The sequence below is a fragment of the Falco cherrug genome, chromosome 3 (assembly GCF_023634085.1).
Source record: "Falco cherrug isolate bFalChe1 chromosome 3, bFalChe1.pri, whole genome shotgun sequence".
NCBI classification, from domain to species: Eukaryota; Metazoa; Chordata; class Aves; order Falconiformes; family Falconidae; genus Falco; species Falco cherrug.
Genome location: NC_073699.1, coordinates 16731786 through 16752253, shown reverse-complemented (window position 1 = coordinate 16752253; position 20468 = coordinate 16731786).

The following is a 20468-nucleotide window of genomic DNA, read 5'->3' as shown; positions in this document are numbered from 1 at the left end:
TCGTGACTCAACTGCTTCTCTGGTCAGCCTCTTCCAATGCTTGACAACTCTTCCAGTGAAGAAATTTTTCCTAACATCCAATCTAAACCTCCACTGGTGCAACTTGAGGCCATTTTCTCTTGTCCTGTTGCTTGTTTATTCGGAGAAGAGACTGACCCCCACCTGCATACAACTTCCTGTCAGGTAACTGTAGAAAGCGATAAGGCCCCCCCTCAGCCTCCTCCTCTCAAGACTAAACACCCCCAGTTCCCTCAGCTGCTCCTCATTACACTTGTGCTCCAGACCCTTCACCAGCTTCATTGTCCTTCTTTGGACACACGCTAGCACCTTGTAGTGAGGGCCCCAAAACTGAACCCAGCATTCAAGGTGTGGCCTCACCAGTGCCAAGTACAGGGGGATGATCACTGCCCTGGTCCTGCTGGCCACACTGTTTCAGGTATGAGCCAGGATGCTGTTGGCCTTCTTGGCCACCTGGCACACAGCTGGCTTATGCCCAGCCAGCTGTCAACCAGCACCCCCAGGGCTTTTCCCACCAGGCAGCTTCCCAGCTGCTCTGCCCCAGCCTGTAGCGCTGTGTGGGGCTGGTGTGACCCAAGCACATGACCCGGCACTGAGCCTTGTTGAATCTCATACAATTGGCCTTGGCCCATCAGTCCAATCTGTTCAGATCCCCCTGCAGAGGCTTCCTACCCTCAAGATTACCAAAACTCCCTCACAACTTGGTGTCATCTGTAAACACACAGAGCGTGCACTCAATCCCCTCATCCAGATCTTTGATAGAGATATTAAACAGGACTGGCCCCAGTACTGAGCCCAGGGGAACATCACTTGTGACCAGTTGCCAGCTGGATGTATCTCCATTCACCACCACTCTTTGGGCTCAGCCATCCAGCCAGTTTTTTACCCACTGAAACATAAACCCATTGCAGGATGCTGTTGTGCCAAGGCATTGTACAAACAGAGTTTGCTAGAAATAAATTTTCTACTTCTCAGAATTTAAGAACAATGTATGAAGAGCAAATGCAGAGAGATGGGAGAGTACAAGAACACAAAATGAAATAATATTGGTCACTGTGATAGGTAATGACTGACTGAATATACATGAATGAGACTGAACATGAGAAATGTGGACCTTTTTCGGAATGAGATGGATAATTTATGAGATGGGTGGGATGCATGACACAGGCAAGGATAGGTATTTGGTGCCTTATGTGTCTCAGTCTTCATAAACAAGATTTCCCAGGCCTTTGATTAAAGAGTTCAAGGAGAAAAAGTTCTACCAGCAGTGGAGGAGGGCCAAATCAGGGATTAGTACCAAGAACTTAACTCATCCCAGTCTGTAGGATCAGATGGGCTGCATTCATGGTGCTGAGATAAATGGCTCATGTCTTTGCACAGCCATTCCATACCATCTTTGAAAGGTCATGGAACTTGAGGACAACCCTGATAACTAGAGAAAGGTAAATACTTCATCCATTTCAGAATGAGGCCAAAAGATTTGGGGAACAGGCCAGTCACTTTGGTGTCTGGAACAAGTTCTCTGGAAGTGTGTTTTTCACTACATGAATCATGTTCTGGTTATTGGGAACAGTCAATATGGAGTTTCCAAGAATAAATCATGACTGACCAAACTGATTGCCTTCTGTGGTAACAGGACTTGATTCGCAGATAAAGGAAAACCAGTGAATGTCATTTACCTCCTAGCAAGGCTAGACAGTCTTCCAGGATATTTTTCTGTCCAAGTTACAAAGTCACAGTCTGGCTGGGTAGGCAATCAAAAGTGGTTGCATGATCAAGCTCAAAGGGTAGAGTTTCATGCATTCTGCCCTACCTGGAGGTCACTAACAAGTGGACTACCACAGGACTTGTCCTGTTTATTATCTTTATGAATGACCCAGAGGAGGTAAAAAGTGCATACCTGTTAAGCTTATGGATGACATCAAACTGAGGGAGATAGCAGATGCACTCAGGGGCTTGGCTGCCATCCACAAGGACCTCAACAGGGACAACACAGCTCACAGTGTGTCCTAGTAGCAAAGAAGGCCAACAGCATCCTGGGCTGTCAGACATGAACACAGCTAGTAGGTCAAGGAAAGTGATTACCTCAATCTATTCAGCATTCATTAAACCACACTTAAATACTGTGGATTGGTTTGGATCCAGCAGAACAAGAAAAACACAGGCAAATTGGAGGAAGTTCAGCAAAGACCACCAAGACTGAAGACAAGCCTGGAGCACTTGCCTAGTAAAAAGGGGTTGATGGACCCAGGCTTGTTCAGCCAAGGGAGGAGACAGTTCTGGGGACAACTAATAGCATCCTGTCAGGTGCATACAAGGGCAATATCAGGAAGATGGAGCCAGGCTCTTTCTAGCACTGCAAAACTGGAAGACGAGAGACAGCAGACCTAAGTTGAAATAACAGATATTAAGGCTAGAAATAAAAAGAAACAATGCTACAAGTTCCTCTGCATTAATGCTTGTCTGGGTTGAAGCATCTGTCTCTGTAACATGTGAGTCTCAAACACTGTCTCCTGTACATATGCCTTCTAAACTTGCTTTCACTGCACATGGCTTATTGTAGAGGACACCCATACACAGAGTTGAAAATTAGCTTGACTGTTAGATGAACTATACACTTAAAAGTGCCTGCTTCTCTCTTCTGACCGTATAAGAAGCGAAACAATGAGATTACATTAGATGTTTCCAAAGTAGGCATCCATATTAGGTAAAATTAATATTTTTAGTCAAATTAAGGCACTGTGAGGGGAGTGGAGAAACAGATAGACCATATCAACATAGGCAGTGTAATGTTTTATGGAGAAACAACATTAGTCTAACCTTGTTTTACAATTTACTTGTTCAGGGAACTCTTTATAATACTTACCATTTTTAAAAGGGCTAGGTTTTTTGGCCTTGCTTTCAGCCATCAGATCTTGTTAAATCTTTTTGTGCTGGACAAAAGGGGTAATTATTGAAGTTTCATTCCCCAAGTAGGTACTAACTATTTGTAATCAAGTCATTCACAACATTTTCTTTGATTAAACTAAACAAATTGAGTTCCCAAGTCTTTCTGTTAAGTATGTTTTTAATCCTTCAAGCACTTTGGTGGCTCTTCTCTGAACCCTCTCCAATTTAGCAACCTGGAGCCAGAACACTATGTATGATTGTATGATCTTCTTTTAAAATTTTTTTTTGTCATATCTTTTTTTTATTTTACATCACAAAACCCACTGACATCCAGCTCTTGGATCCGTTCCCACCAAATGCTGATATCAATCTGTGCGTTTGTAGTGTGCTCTTCTTACGCCTGGCTGGAAGAGTGTTAACATGAGCTCAGTGTTTGGCTGCCTGCCTGGGCTGACGTGAACTTTCCCCTGCTATCACCACATCAGGACTTCTGCTTGCAGTGTCAGTTCTGGAAGCAGCCATAGTCTGAATGGAAGAAGACGAAGAAGAGGCAACTGCAGCTACGCAACTGTCACACCAGCTAGCGATAAAGGAGTGTATCTGTCACACCAGTAAAACGGAGTGGAAAGGTGATGGGGCAACTGCCTGCAGTCCTGTACAGAGAAACCTAAACTACATAGTACTGTATTATTATTGTAAAAGATTCTTAATTTTTGTAATTTAAAGTTGGAAAAGGTCATTGGAACACCCAGACTGCCCTCCTTTCTGTCACAGGTCGTTATCTTTCATCCATTTATTCTTGTAATTATCCGAGCAGTTCACAAGTGGCAAAATTCATCCAGGAAAGTAGTCAAACCCAGTTCTAACTGGTGTCTAAGTTAGGAGCGCAGTCCCTGTAGGTTTCCTCCACAGTCAATGGAAAAGACTGAACTTCCTCCATAGGGTGACTCTCCAAAGGAAAAATCTGAATAGCTCTCAGGAGAGACCTAGCATAACAGGCTCCAAATTTGGCCATCTCAGATAATCATTACAGAAAGGCAAAGTCAGTTTGAACCTTTGTATTGATTTGGAGACATGAGGAGTTTTTCCCTTGGGATCCCTACACCATGGCTACTCATCCTGTCATTTTCTTTCCTTTCTGAAGTATCCTCTCCTTGATTCTCAGCCATGAACTTCAGTTACATCTTTCTTTAGCGGATCAGAGAATCCTTTATAACCAGCATTTTATTCCTGTGAAAGGAGCAGATTTACCACATGCTGTAGAGGAGCAGATTGAAGGAGACTGCAGCCTTCTTTTAGGAGGTGGTGATCCGCCAAGTACAGTCTCCTGTAAGCGACAGGGAACTCTGCAGCTGCTGCCATTTACTACTTTGAAATCATCAGGTACTGTAATGGTGTACCACTGCTATCCATTCACAGAACTTCTCAGAATTACCCGGGAAAATGGAGAGGGCCTGGCCTGTGACCAGAAACTGGTGAAAAGTAGAGTTGACAGTCAAGACTGCCTGTTCTACCCTTTCTGCAGTTGTGAATTCTTTGCTTTTATGCTACATGTGTAACTGCTCCAAACCAACATACTGCTCTTGGCCACTCTTCTCAGTCCCTCACTTCTTACCGTGTTGCCCCTAGATGACGGTAATCTTGGGGAAGATCTGATGGATTCCTAAAATTTTTATTCCTGTTAATAAACAAGAAAACTAGCATCAAGGTAACTTGCAGTTCACAGCAGTCATTGCAGACACAGGCAGAGCCAAGCTGAGCAAGATTATCTCTTGAGATCTGCCCTGACCATCAGCTTAAATCAACTTTATAAGGTTTGCTCAGGGTCTCATAGAAAATACGATATAACAAAGAATCAGAGCGCTGCTTCCTAAATTCCACAGTAATTCTTTAGCTTTTAGTCCATTCTATCTCCATGTGCCATTAACCTGTCCTGGAGTTGCAGCTAACACTAACCTAACTTTGAATCTTGAGTGACGTCCTACGATGGCTGAAATGCCTGATGCTCTATTTGTGAATCTCCACGACCAGTGGAAATCAGCAGCAGTGTCTCACAAGCTCTGATCTCCAGCAGCTCGGGGAACTGTGCAGCAAAGAAGTCTGAGCAGATACTTTGTGCATTTCCTAATGAGCTGCTGCCTGAGTGCACAGTCATTAACATTACTCTGGCACTCGCCAGCTGCTACTTTGAACAGCCCCTGAATGAAAGGGTCAGCTGCACACGATCAAGTCAGCTGAGTCAGTGATCCTTAATCTACCCTCCCATTGAAATGTAACTCTGATGCACATCCTCTGACTGAGCAGAGAGCCCACCCTGAACAGGTGCTGGGCGGCTTAGCCAGATAAACTCCTCTTGGAACAAGCAGAGAGATGTGCCTCTGAATCCAGATACTTGAAATGTGTCAGAATAAATAGAAGTTTTCACAGTACTGGGGGCGTGGGTGTATATGCAACATATGTCCGTGCTCTAGAGACTAGAAGCAGTCCAATGCAATTAGAAAGGAATATGGAAAAGAAACTTTTCAAAACACGTCCTGGGTGGCTGAGTTCTGGTCCATCCTTCAACAGCCAGTTTTGGCATTTCATTCTTTCCAATGCAACAGGACCTAAAAGCTGAAGATTTCAATGGAGGAACAGAGTGCTAACAATGCTCTCACCTATAAGCAGTCTTTTACTCCAATATCTACTTCATATCCTCAAGAGCCTATAATGTTCATCCCTGAGAGTGAGCTGGCCTGCCTTCTGGGTCAAGAAGTTCTGTATGTATTATGAGACCCACTTAGCTATCTGCCTATTATATGAAAGCAGAATATAATGCACAGTTCATATCACTGCTAGCAGGGTACTTTTTCCCAACAAAGGAAATAGGCTGGACCTATTGGTAGATGAAATTCATACAGGCCAAGCTTTTGATCTGTCTGCCACTTTCTGCTTCTTTATAAACAGCTGTTGTCTTAACAGAACACAATCTTCAAAAAATGAGCAGAGGTAGATGTTTTAAGGTATGCTTTCAATCTGTACATCCAAAATGGTAACACCCTGTCACTGAGGCAATCTGTGCCTCAGAGCTGTTTCTGGAGAGTATCCATGCTGTTGTGAATGTCCTAGTTGGGAAGGGATGGTGGTTGGATGAATCTATGGATGAGTGCAGAAGCTATGGATTGTTTATCTTGCAGCTATGCAGAGAGAGATAAAATCAGAAGAAAAACAATTTTTGTTCAGGATGGCTACATTCGAACTTGTTCTAGTGCCTGTCCAGCTGCTAGCACCTATTACATAGAGAAACAAGTATCTTAAAAATTCAATGTTCTTGGTCTCTACAAGCAGAAAAATCCCAATCCGTATGTCTATATTCTATCAACTAGCACCTCCAATAGATCCAAAGGATGGGGTTTGTGCTTCCTTAAGTTCCTTAAATAACAAATCATGACGAGATATTTTTGTTTTTAAAATGTTTTCATCAGGCATCCTACCATAGAGATGTAAAAAAATCTCATAGTACCTGCAGGGTTAGGTTTTACCCAAAAAGACACAAGGACTAGTATGTGGATGACTTGTGCTCTCCTATATAAACACAGAGCTGTAGCTCTCCACATCTTCTATTGTAATATCACCATCAAATTCTGTGATTCTATGATTATTATAATGTTCCCACCCAAGTTTTCACCTTCCATTGTTTTCTCTCTACTTTTGACAACTGGAAGCCGTACATGACGTGGTTTAAGCTAGCCTGTTGTACCTTGTGTTTAAATGGAGGAGGAATGAGCACATCATCACTGTTTGTCTCTTTCCACAGATGTGAGACATCTCAGTGTGTTTTATCTGAACCCAGAAGGACGCCATCGTGGCTTTCAGCCATAGTTGTACTCCTTCTTCCTGGCACCTCCTGGGGGCAGTTACAAACTAGCTGGCCTTTCTAGGAACACTCCAGCCAAGCATCATTGCAGTACGCTACCAAAATGGGCCCGTCACCCCCCCATCCTGCCCCTTACTGAGATTCTTGAAGATGTCCTAATGAAGGTAGTCTTATATGTATTTTCTGTAGCATATACGCTAAGAGAATCTTCTCTCTAGCAAACAGAGATGGTGGGAAATGCCTTATAGCACTTTCAGATAACATAAATAAAATGGAACACGATGAACCAAGAAACAAGAGGATTCATCCTTTGCCCTTTGCCCTTCACTAGTTAACACCAGCCTTTCAGATCAATCTCTGTAACATAGCTCACCAGAATTATACATCCAGGCCAAATTCCAGTTAAAAGAATAGTTTGAAATGCAGTGGGTACAAAATTTAGCCTGATATATGATCTAGAGGTGAGTTGGTTTTATGCATGTTAATCTGGGAAGTAAGTAGGAACACAGGTCTCTCAGAAGATAGAAGGAGGTGAAGAGGGAAGCAAGGTAAAATTTTGAAGGTGAGGCAGAAGGCTGAAAAAGAAAGGCCCAGAAAAAAAAGCTGTGAGAAGAAACAGGAATGAAGTTGAAAAGGGCCAAAGTGAGAGTGAAAAGCAACTGAGGGTCAGCTTGGAGCAGGGGGAGAAGTGGATAGGGATAAGTGAAGCACACTGACTGGCCCAATTTTTTTGTCCTTTTCTCCGGCCTTCAGGAAGGCGCAGCCAAGGCTTTGGGGTCTAGTGATTTGTCTTCCTTTCTTCCCCACTACACCCCCTAAAATCTATTGATCTGTGCAGCCTGCAACTGTGATGCGATGTAAAAGCAATGTGTATGGTAGGAAGTGTTTGCAAGATTAGGCCTCTCTAATAGCAAGGCCTTCAGAGCACAGGCTAGATTCTCAGCTGGTATAAACTGAGAGAGCTCCATTGAATCCCCATACTCTTTAGTCTTGAATTAAGTACCAAGAGTGTTAGTCAGTGAATAACAACAAGAGAATCTCCTTTTTTAACTCCTAGAGGCCCTACCTGGGTCCTTGAGCTCAAACTTTTTGTCTTTTTAGAAATTTAAACCATGTTTGTTCCATTCTTACATCCACTGGAATTTGCAACATATCTACTTTGTAGTCTGGACAAAGCTCGAAGATTTCCCCAAACACAGTGTGAATCAAACCACACAGGAATGTTTGTAAAGAACGTCTTAGACCCTTTGAAAACCTATTCAGTTCTCAGAAGCACTAATGCATTCCACATTTGGTCATTAAACACTAATTGGTAACATGCTGCGGCTGGGTTCACTCTCTGACCAGTAAGTATTTCCTAGGTCACAGCACTGCAAGACCTCAGTGCCTTCATGTGACCTGCCCTTTTGAACTTTTAATCCTTCAACTCGTCAGAGAGCGCTGGTAGCTCAGGCCACTTTGGAAACCACAGGCATATTTTTTCCCTGGCTGTTTCAAAGTTTGCTTGGTTTCCCTTCCACCTCCTGCTCCTGCTCCCCTCCTCTCTGATGATGCAGGATGTCTTTTGGGGACCTAATTGAAGGCTTCAAAGTGCCTGAGAGTTTATTATGAAACCATTGTCCTTGGTAAATGTCATGGGACTCATGTTTTATTATATTTATAACCTTTTTTCCATTAGTCTGCCATTTCCCTGAGAAATTATGACCTTGGCTCTATCAGCTTAACCAAGCTGGGTTTATATATAGTAAATGTGTGCGTGTGCAAAAAAGGAGAGAAGAGGGGAAGCCACCAAATAGCTTTCTATTAAAACAGTGCTTGTACTGGCCCCTCCTAGAATCTGGTAAGCAATTTAATAGCAGTGATAAGGGAAGAAATCAGGAAACAAATTATGCCAAACATTGAAGTCTCAGGTGGTGTCTCTGACTACAGCGTACATAGGGCAATAGATCCTGGTTGCTGTCAGGTCTATAATTTAAAATAAATTTCAGCTGGTATTTCTTATCAGAAACAAGTTTAGAATTTTCCCTTCTCCCTGCTTGTTCCCTCACCCTCACTTTGAGTTTCTTCACCCTCTATTTTAGGCAAATTTAAACCATTTTGCTTAGCTTATATAAATCTTCCATGGTCTAAGTCTCAGGATAGACTACATATAAACTGTATCTCACCTTTCACAGCAGCTCAGAGGATGACATCCACTGGATCTCTGCAGGAATTTGGTAGAGAAATAATCCAGGCACATTGAGTGTAGTGCTTAAGGCTGGGGTGGGTCACAGGGTGCTTTTCCAACAGCAGTCCCTCAGTCATTTCTAAGAGCCCCCCCAGAAATAACAAAAAAACGTCAAACCTGCTACCAGCAGATGTATACCTGAAATATTGAGGTCTGTACCTCATCTGGAGAATGTGGGGGGCTGTGGGCTGGGACCCAGAGCCTTTCTAAATGAACCAGTAAATGAACCAGTGCCAGGAAATGTTCCCAGGCACAGGAATGTGACTGTCTATACACTTACATGGTTAGAACTGTACTGGACACATTAATTTACTAGCACAGACTTAGCCAGAATAGCTGAGTTCTGTATGTATGATCTGAAAGGAGCAGGTTGAGCTCTCATTCAAGAAAAGAATGTGCTTAACTGACATTGGTCTCGCTTGCCTCCCACCGGGAGTGGGTGAGGTCAAATTCATTAAATTTTGTCTCTGAGAAGGAAAATGCTATAACAAGCAATGTTGTGGGGGGTTTTTTAAGGAGCATTTTTTAAAAAAAGAAGTTTGGAGTTGTTTCCATGCTGCAGGACTCGCAATGGTTCCGTTTTTCATTCCCTTAACCAACCTCTTAAAGAAACAAAGTGGTTCTCACTGTGGATGTTGAAAGAGTTCTCCGACTGACTGCCTTCCTAGCCCAGGCATGTGTGGGCAGAAGGACAAACAAACAAATGCATAAATTTTTTAGGACAGAGAACTTTCTCAGAAGACTATGTCCTTATAAGAAATTTCACATTTGAAAGAAAAAAAGGACATTTTTGAAAGAAAACACTTGCTTTTTAATTACAATCTGGCCAACAGCATTTATTGAGATCATTGAAAGTGATCTTTTGTTTTTTACTACCTTTCCCTCAAAGCACATCTATGTATTGTATATATGCAATACCTTTTCCTCTAGATCAGCATGGGCAGGATCTACCCTCTCCTTCAAGACTCCTGTCCTCTTGCCTTTGCCCCCCGCACATGTCACCGGCATTATGTAAAGCCATTAGAGTCATGTTCTTGGCAACATCCCTACTTTTCAATGCTTCATTCCCAATTCCCACGTAAGGGCTGACAGACTTCGGTGACCTTTTGCATCAACACTTGTTTACTAAAATTAGATTTTTTTTCTTCCTGGCATATAACCAGGCAGATTACACTCCTCAACCTGTCATCCATGTAGGGCAGGCAGCCCCAGAAATTGATGATGCAAAGGAAGAAACTACTCCATGAAGAGTAAAAGGAGCTCAAGGGGAAAAAAAGCAAAAGTGAATGATGTTCTAGCAGTTTGTACGCATCTATCTATAGTGTGCGTACACATGCACATATGATATTAAGTGGTGGTGTCAGCCACAAAAGGTTGGGAGGTTAGATACAGGTCAAATAAACATCTAGCTAGTGAGATGTGTCTTGAAAGCTCATTTGAATTAAAGATTCATGATAGCCAATGGTAAAAATCATATTGCAGGGCTACTGCACATCTTTAGCTGGCTAGAGCCAATGCTCAGAGTATCTGAATTTCCTCATGATATTTCCATGACTTCTTGTAGAAAGAGAAAATTAAAAAGAAGACTAGAAAACAAAAGGAAAACCTTCAGTGTGACATTTTGAGGAATAAGTCTGCTCTGAAGGGAAAAGCTGCTTAATAGTTGGTCATTATTAAGCCCAGAGAAAGAAGCTGGAAAGGGTACATTGATCCTAACCTGAGAATTACATTACACCTAGACTCATGTTAAGATTTATGGTCCCATGATGCTTACTGGTGTGTTAGCACATATGAAGCAATCACTCTCCTACAAACTTCACAGTCTGGCTCATTCTGAGATCTAGGAAGGTGATAAGTTACTAGCAGAAGACAGTGAGAAGATTAACAGGAAGTTTTGGTAATTTGGGGCTTCTGGTGTTTTTTCTCCTGACCAATGAAACGCTTTGTTAAAGGGACCTAAGCTGCTAATCTTTTTCAAATCAAGAAGTCATCCAGATTCCACTGGAGCTCATAGCCTGTATGGACTTCTGGGTCTCTCTTTTATCAGTGCACCTGTCTGACATGAAACCTGATGCTGTACATTGCTGCTTTTAATGAGTGACTGATGATGCGTCAGTGTTTCAGCATCTGCACCGCTCCAAACTCCAGAAGAGCCATTTCCAATATTGGCTGTTCCACATCACTCTTCCTTCAGGTCACCAACTCTGAGAGCTAACTGAAAATGTGTGTTAACTATATCTTTCCAAGCTGGACTACACAAAGCCTTTGAGTGCTAACATAAAATGATCTTTAAGGCCATCTTGTATACCCTGAAGGAAACAACCAGACTATATTTTCGCTGGCTGTTGACCAGTAGAGACGATGGGTTACTAACACAGGCACTCTGTTGCAGACTAGGTCATGCAGGCCTGTATGTCTGAAGATACGTGCAGGGGGAAAGGAGGGACTGTGCAGCCCTTCCAGCAGGGCCGTGGGTCTGATTCTGCCGTGACGTACAGGCAGCACAATGCCACTATCCTCTCCAGCAGGCAATACGTCAGGGCAGAATGGTGCTCGTGTGACTGCCTCACTCGGCCGAGCGGCCCACATACTTTCCTATGTGATGCTGGCGAAAGCGGAGTGTAGACCTTCAAAGCCTAAAGTTTTCATTCTCTTCATGTGGTTACATTCACAGTTGTGACACTGCAAGTGACGTAAAGGGAGAGGAAAAGGCTGCTTCTTCAGCAAGATGCAAACACACAGATATTGTCTGTCCAATGATTTTAATCTCCCTTCACAAATACTCATGTATAAGTAGATCCAAGCGATGTTGTCCCTCCTTCTCTACCTTTGCTATCAGGTTTCTTAAACCTTTTCAGCAATGGTGTGGGTGTATCACTGCCTTGTATTATACTGGGACAAGGAACATTTCATGTCCCTTAAGCTCACTCATTGCAGAATGTTTATACCTGGATACACAGTTACAGAGCTGCAAAATCCAGGCAGCAGCTTACACCGCCTTAAAACACAGAGGTAAAAACTGGAACTCCTAACTGGGGAAGAAGGAAGGGTTCTGCTCTTACCCTGCCAAACCAGAAGGCAAAGTGTATCAGCAGTAGACTAGCTTGACATTCTCACATTGGAAAAAATGCTGAAACGCTTTTCAAATGAAGACATTTCTTTTTTGGCAAAAAATATTTTTCCTCTTACAGTATATTATTGTTGGAAATGCTGGACTTCCTTAATTATATATATATATATATATATATAAAATAAGACCACTGACACCACATTTTTTCAGTCAGATAAAAGACTGAAACAATTCTTTTTTGTTAGCTGGCTGATGTTCTTCATGTTTCTTTACCTCCTTGTTAATTTATATGTGCTCCTTAGGCATATTATGTGTCCCATGATGGACCTTCTTGCATACTTAGTCAGAAAGACTGTCTCCATTGCATCCTTTCCACTCTTTAACGAGAAGATCATGGTTCATTAGAGCACAGGCCATTGGCCAGGAGGGTTAATTTATTAGGGGAATTATTCCAGGTTCCACAAGAAACAATAACACTCTTAGTCAGAATATTTCAGTCTTTACTTCTTTGCTGAAAATGTGAGCTCTCCTGAGAAAATATCAGTATGCTTTATTATTTTTTTTTTGAAACTGCTTTGCATGCTCCTGCCACTACCTCACCCTTTTCTGCAGGTGTGAGAGTGAGTATTCTCTGGCTCTCTGTATGCTGTCATTGTTTTATTTTTTTTATTATTTTCACTGAAAATTTCCAGAAAGTGACAGCACAGGGGCAACACTGATGATTCATTTTCTTACTATCTCTAGTCAGCATTGTTGTTGTGGCTGTGACAGGCATTTTTCCTTTTGCTTTCCTCTGAAGGTCCCTTACATGAATCTCTGGAAGGTGTGAGTTTTATACAAATTCAGTTTTATTGCTTATCCATGATCAATGAAATCAAATGGATCATCTCTGTTAGATTCAATAGGCTTTTGGGGGTTCCCTTCACAGTCTTTATAATGAGCAGAGTAAGTCATGAGTAAAGGTGTCTTCTCGTTCTGCTAAATCAGCAACTTCTACACTCAGTTGGGTATTCCCCTTCTGTTACATCAAAATGTAAATGTAAGCAACTCATAACTTGCTGTCTCTCCTGTACCCACTCCCTCTCCCCACCCTCAGACTTTGATGTTTTCTGGGGTTCTACTTTGACAGCCTCTGGCTCCAGACATGGGCCACCCTTAGTTCTAACACAATGTGGTTCCTTGCATAGAAACAGGCATACAAATATGCACTGATCTCAGTTACCTTTGGAAAACCAAACATAATTTATTCACTTTCTTTTTTTGTTTTTTAATTGTAATGAACATTCATTGCCTTTCAGTAACATGCTTCACACAGATTCTGCCATGCTTTTCACTTCAACATTACACCAGGAGTACTGGGTTTATAAAAAGTCTTAATGTCACATGTATAATTGTTATTTTTAATCATGGCATTGGTCTCACTTTTTTCTTGTTCATCTGTGAAGGGCAGACTGGCTGCCTATGGTGCCTTTGTGGATCTAAACCAAAGGAATGTGGAACTACAACTGGTCTAGCACCCATAATGAAAGGTCACCATGCTGTCATCCACCTCCAGAGAGCCTTGGCAGCGCTGGGTCCAAACAGTCTTGCAGTAACAACACAGTTACATAAAGGTCAGAAGTTTTGAATTTCTTGAGCTGAACTTTTGTTGTTCTGTGTGAATGTGTAAGGTGGGGAAGAGAGAGGGGCTTTGATTGTGATTCAGTTTAGTCATTGGTTGAGAAGGAAAGAAATCCTCGGATACACAACCAAAAAAGCAGTCATTCTCAGTGCCTGAAGTTTTTTGCAAGTGTTTCATTTTACATTTATTTTTTTCATGTTTTCACCACCTAACCCAAGGCTGGAAATGCTTTGTATTCATTTCTTCGGGTGGGATGGTTGCTAGATAGGGACTTGCTGTAGACAGGGACCCGAGTTCAGGGATGGCTTCACCACAGGTTTCCTGTCAGACTTTGCACAAGATGCTTTAGCCCACTCCTCTGTGATGTTTAATTTTCTGTCTCTCGCTGAAAGAAGTAGAAACTGAGCACTAAACACCTTTGCTTTAGTTTTCCTGTTTAGAAAATGGGTATAATTTTTCCTCACTACTTTTTAGAAAAATACAGATATTAAAGATAGCTTTTCAAACTGTCAGAAAAATTCCATTATTGTGTAATTGCCTATCAATAAAAGTGCTACCCATTTTCACTGCACGTGCCCAGGATGACCAGACCTTCGACCTTCACTTATGGGGAGGAGTTTTTCAAAGTCCAGTGAAGGTGAGTGAATGATGACTCTGGCAGTGCAGAGGAAAATGCATGTTGCATGGGGAAACTGAGGCACTGAAAACTTATGGGATGAGGTGATAACACCATAAAGGCATTTTCCACTGACTTGTTTCTTACATGTATTTTGATCAAAAAAGATTGCCTTGTAATCTTCTGAAGCTGGCATTTTTTTATTCTTTCCTCTATATCTTTGTGATTTCAACATAAAAGAAAATATTATTCTAAGAAGCAGTTAATTTCCTTTAATGAATCTTATCTGGCTTGGATAAACAAAAAGTGTTAATCCTGGTATCTTTTTCTTTTTTCTTACAAAGTGGTGGGATTTTTTTTTTAGGTTGGTTGGTTTCTTTCAATTTTAAAGACTATTTTTTAAGCTCGCAGTGATCTTTATTGTTTTTTTAAAATATCTTTTCACTAAAGTTTTCAGTGATGGGCTTTTGTGGAGAAAAAACATTTTTTTCAGGCAAACAATGTTTTGGGTATAAAAATTATGTTGAATTATTTAGCCAAGCTAGTTGAATTTTTTTGTGCTATTGCCTTCAAAATTATTCATAAAATACAATCCAAAACAGTCTTGTGTACACATGCATGTAAGCTTATCAGCAGCCTGGGCTCTGGTATATCCAGGTATCCAGCCATGGCATTTGAAACAATGACCTGTGTAGCAGTCAGTACTGAGGAAGACACGATCACCTTCCCAAAGAGCTAGTGGTCTTAAAATGCAAAGCCAACCAGAACTGGAGATGTTTAAAAAGGATCTCAAATCAAGAACAAAGTGAAGTGTTCATGCAGAACCTCTCCCAAGTATTATATGAGAACAAGAGAGCCCAAAGCTTTGTTCAGGGTCAGAACAGGTGTATCACCCTAGAACAAGCAAACGGGGTTCCCATAGCAGATCTGGGGCTGAACTTTTATGTAATGATGAAGAAGCACATAACTTCCCATGCTTCGGGTTCTCCCGCTGCAGGTGGAAAATGATGCACTACCTTTCCCTTGATGAAGTATTTTGAGATGGATGTAGAGCAGACCCTAAGAGCCTCTTACTGTCAGGAAAAAGAGATGAGGAACCCTGCCAGAGCTCCTATCTGTGGTCATAAGTGAACAAAGGTGTCCTCCTAGGCAAATGATCTGGCTGAGAAATCTTCTGTGCATGCAGTAGAATTTGAGCTAAGTGTACGGAGCTACACTGATTACACTTTCCTTGAAAATGTCTTTTGATCTCTGGCCTCCAAATTGCATCAACCCTCTTCCCTTCTGAGAAGAAGTTTTTCGGTTCTCAGAAACAGCCAGCGCTCAGTGAGGCTGCTTGTGAACTTTTGCTCTAATGGAGGCATAAGCAGGGGGAACTAGAAATGCTCAGGAGTTTTCTGGGCTTTTGTTTTATGCATAGCAGATCTGTATTGGTGATTTTTATTTCCTTCACCCTGCCCCATTTTTGTCTAGTCAGCTTGAGGAACAGATGTAGGCTTTCGTCCAGCAGTGTGTAACATGATAAATATGCATTCTGTGTTCTAATGCCTGGCGTGGTGTCCTCTGGAAATAGCCTTGAACAACGACAACTATACTTGGCATTTGGAGGAATCAGCTGGGCTATCTAGGGATCATGAGGTCCAAATAGGAGAACTGCAAGCCCAGGAAAGGTTTTTTCCGTCAGAGCTGACTTGTTCCAGCCTTACTTTTGCTGATATATCTGAAATCCACTATCAGGAATCCCTCTTTCTGTTCCTCACAGTTATTAGACAAACCTAGGGAATGCTGTGGAGGGTGACCTCACAGATTAAGCACTTCTATCCAGTTTTCTTGGAAGCAGGGTAATTCTGGGTGCCAAATGCAAATTTATAACTTGGAGTCTTGCAGAACAATAAGAAAAAAAAAAAGAGCACTTTTAACTGAATTTACAGCGAGTTATACATTTGGAGTTCAGATCACTCGGAAATGAGCTTGGCAGATTCTAGCTGTGATAATGATGCTGAACTAGGGGAAATGATCTGGCCATACACCTAAGAGGTGAATCATGCTGCATCACAGGCTTATTTTTAATATAGGGAGGTAGTGTATCTCAAGCTTTTATATACACCTCCAACTTCTCACGTGGAGTTTTCGACACACTTCCCCCACCCACAAGTAGCTTTCTGTGAACTTGACTGACATAATGTAGGATGTAGCACCTGGGTATGCTACTATTTATTGGATGCATTTTATGCTTATCTGGAAAAAGTACTGCAAATGACTCACTATTTCTATTTTTCCTTTAAGAAATTAGACATAATAAAAGTTCTCAGGAAGGAATCTTTATAGTATCCTTATCCTGCGTTGACATCCAGACTCCCTTGTGCTTTATATGTAATTTCAGTGACTAGTAACTTAGGAAATTTGGCACTTTCATCTCTAACTCATTGCTTCCGAAGCCACATTAATTTAGGCTTCAGCATATGTACAGAAGCAGCCTAGGTGCCTAGCTGCTACTTAAGCAGCTGAAATCCAAATAGGAAGCGGCATACCATCAAGGCGTTTGACTAGCCATGACGTAGTTGGCTTCAACCCATCTTTGTCTACAGCAACATCCTGCTGGGTATATGCAGTGGCAGGACTTCAGCCATCTGTAGAAACATACAGCTAAAATAGGAGGCATCCTCCGAGATTAGACCTGTCAGCTAAGCAAGGCTTTTCAGGCTCTCGGGTTTAGACCTAGATTTACTTAACTTGCCCTAATGGCCCCCACACAGCATGCACACCTTCCTTTGAGTTTGCACCCTTAGACACACTGGAAAACATTCTTTAATACGTATTACATTTTAATATGAGGTAAATGTAAGCTGCCTATGACAGGAAAGGCTGGCCTCGTTTCCAAAGGTGCTGGTCATCACACAGGAGAGTTCATCACTGCTGAAAATCAAGACTTTTTTTACTGACATTGTGGCATATGGGCTGGGGGAGGATTTTCAAAGGTTAAAGATAATTTACTCAAAGGCAGTTAACTGCCACTAGTATTTCTAAAATCCCCCTTATTCCCCTTCCTACACAAATACACCTATTAATCATTAACCCCTAAACTTCCACACAGTGGGTATGTTTCAGATCTGGTACACTTTCTGGAAGGAACTGCAAGTTCAAACAGTCTGGAGAACGACTGCTGATGAATCTCTGTGGGCTTGCTTTCTTTTCCACTAGAAATTTATTTTCATACTGCTTTTACTGACCTGCTAGTAATTGCTATTAGAAGCAGGAGAGGAAGACTTCTGGCCTGACCCTGGCCATTTGTACATTCCTGTTCTTAGCTCTATATACTAACGCTGTCTCTGGATTATGCAATTAATAAGTTACAGAGGATATGGAGATTTAATTACACTAAAAAGAGGAAGATGATGTCATTGATTATTTTAAGATGGAAACATCTGAAAAAAGCATAAGCAGTGAGAATTTCTTCTCCATAAGCAACATGCTTAGGACTTGAACAGCTAGACTATGAATTACTATTAATGTAGAATGAATTCATTTTCCAGATGTTACATCAGCACTGAACCCAAAGAATGTTATCTCAGCTGGAGTAATACACAATTGTACTTACTGAAATAACTTAAGCTTATGAGCATTGTAGCCTGCTTACAAAACCCCAATTAGTTACCTGGGTTATGCACTTTTCAACCAGGAAAAAAAAAACAGTTGATTAACATGAGAAAATTATTATTTTAGGTAAGCCTAAATGAGTGATGTGAGCGCGGCTCTTTTTAAAAAAATACAGGCATGAAAATGACAGAATGAGTCATGTCAAATTTTTGACCCAAAGTTAATCTGATTTAATTATCTAAGGGCTGTTATGTATCTGCTTTATATGTCTACCGCATACTTGTATAGCTGTGTATGCTACAGTTACATATCTATGGAAGTGAAAGGAAATGTTTTTAAATTTGAGAAACCATCTTACTGTGTGTGCTTTTGACCTCAGGAATACAAACCATTTAAGCTTATTACAAATACATAACAACAAGATTGATCTTCCCTCAAAGCATTGTAGTCACTTATCCCTGAACCAAAGTTCCTGACTGCTTGGAGATCTTTATCTTACCACATTAAGATGAAAATTCACTGGACACAACTGATCAAAATGATTTTTTTCAATATGCTCAGACAAAACTCGTTTTTTACAAATGCCTTGACAGATCTTAGCTTCCTAAAGGCTTACTGCATGTCAGAAAGTTTTTCAGGTCACAGTTCTGTTCTGTGGGGACACATCTGATCCCTGTCATAACATGTCTTGTTTTCTTTGAGCATACCCTCTGTTACCTCTTGGACACACTGAAGAGGTGCTGGGGAGGTAAACAGTCACAAATGTGTCCCATTGCTCCCATCAGCAGGTTCACCTCTGTGTTATACAATGTTGTAGATGTTAAATCAACACCATAATTGTCCCTATAAACTTATTTTAAAGTCTATTTTGTAGAGCAGAGGAAAAAGAAGATCTGGATCTTCTCAACTAGAAGAGAGAGCAACACATCCCTTTAACAAAAGTTCCTGTCTGCTTCTTAAACAAACTACAAGAGCACAAAAATCCCAAGATATTTTATTTTATCTCCTTTGAGGTGCAGTCCTTTAGCGTGTCTGTTCTGATACACTGACAGAAAGTTATTAGTCTGACTTACAGTTGGTTGCATTTCTGTCACCTTAAAATACTGATTTAATGCTCATCAGTAATATCTAAACATCTTAACAGGTTACCATTATTCAGCTGAGCTTTATTCCTGCTGATACAGATTTAGAAGAGCTATCACTTAATGAATATTTGCCTTAAGTCAAATACAATTAAAGCCACAGATGTGGAGATATTTTTTTTTTTTTGAGCCATATGTATGTATGCAAAATGTATACAAAATACTGCAAAATGTTAACAATATGTTTGAAACAAATGAATTGGAATAAGAATCTGGACTTGGTTATCCATAAAGAACCCTCTTTCTCTTGGGAAAGAGAGTTTTCAGCAAGCTTGTAAACAGAGAAGAACCATCACATGGTTTACATTATAATTTCTCCTACCAGCTTTCTCTTTCAAAATGAGGTACTTATTCTAAGATTATATGTTTTTGACTTAATGTGTTAGAGAAATAAGAATAAAATATTGAAATCTTTGTGCTCGTGATTAGACCAAATTGAGTCTGATCAAATAGAACTTTAGGAATTCCAGGTATGCTTCAAATCTCCCATGGAAGATGAAGGGGAAAGAAATCAACCCACTACAGTCATCAAGGCTTTTAAAAAAGAGTAAGGAAAAAAAGAAGAATGATCCTGTGATTAAGACATTTGATTCGTGTCTTGGCTTGATTTCTTCCTTGGTTTGAATGATTTTACAGTTAAGGTTTAACCTCTTTGTGCCTCAGTTTCCCATTAGTAAAACAGGCAATGATTAAATCCTTCTTTTCCCACCGTTTATGTTACAAATCTTTCCAAGCAGGAATCCATCCAGAATGTGTGCACACAAAGGAAGCTCCTAACACTTGGGTTCTGAAAATTGGTAATACTCCTGTAGGAGCATGGAGACTGCTGTCAAGAGGTGTGCTTCACTTTAATCCCATATTCAAACCCTTTTACATGGAGACTAAAGGCTAAATTCAGAAAAATATGGGTGCCAAAATCCCAAATTGCAATAACAAAATACAACTTTCTCCAGGGGCTGCTTGAAGGAGTACCTAAAGCCTACAAGTAGGTGAGTTACTAGCAGGCTGTTGAAGAAAAAGAATATAGGAACTAATGAGAGGTAGAAACAAGCCTCTGGTATTTAACCTCCTCTCTAATAAGGCAAAGTCTATAAGGCACCAGGCCATGCTTAATGTTTTACTCCAACTGACGTCTGCACCTCCTCCTTGAATATGTTGGGTATTTTGAATATGTTGTACAGATCTACTTGCTGTCCCAGATTCTGCTGCAAAAACTTAGCACTGAAGCTGGGTATTGCAATATGTGGACTTGTTGCAACTTTCCTATGCAAAGGGAGGAAACTATTTTTTCAGTGAGGGTGGGCTTGTCAAGTCCTGAAAACTGCTAATGACTTTGCTGCTTGAAAAGCAATGAAACCAAAGCGTGTTATCACTCAGGCCACTGGTTCATGCTGGAGATGACTGAAATTTAACATCAAAATTAAAACTGTGT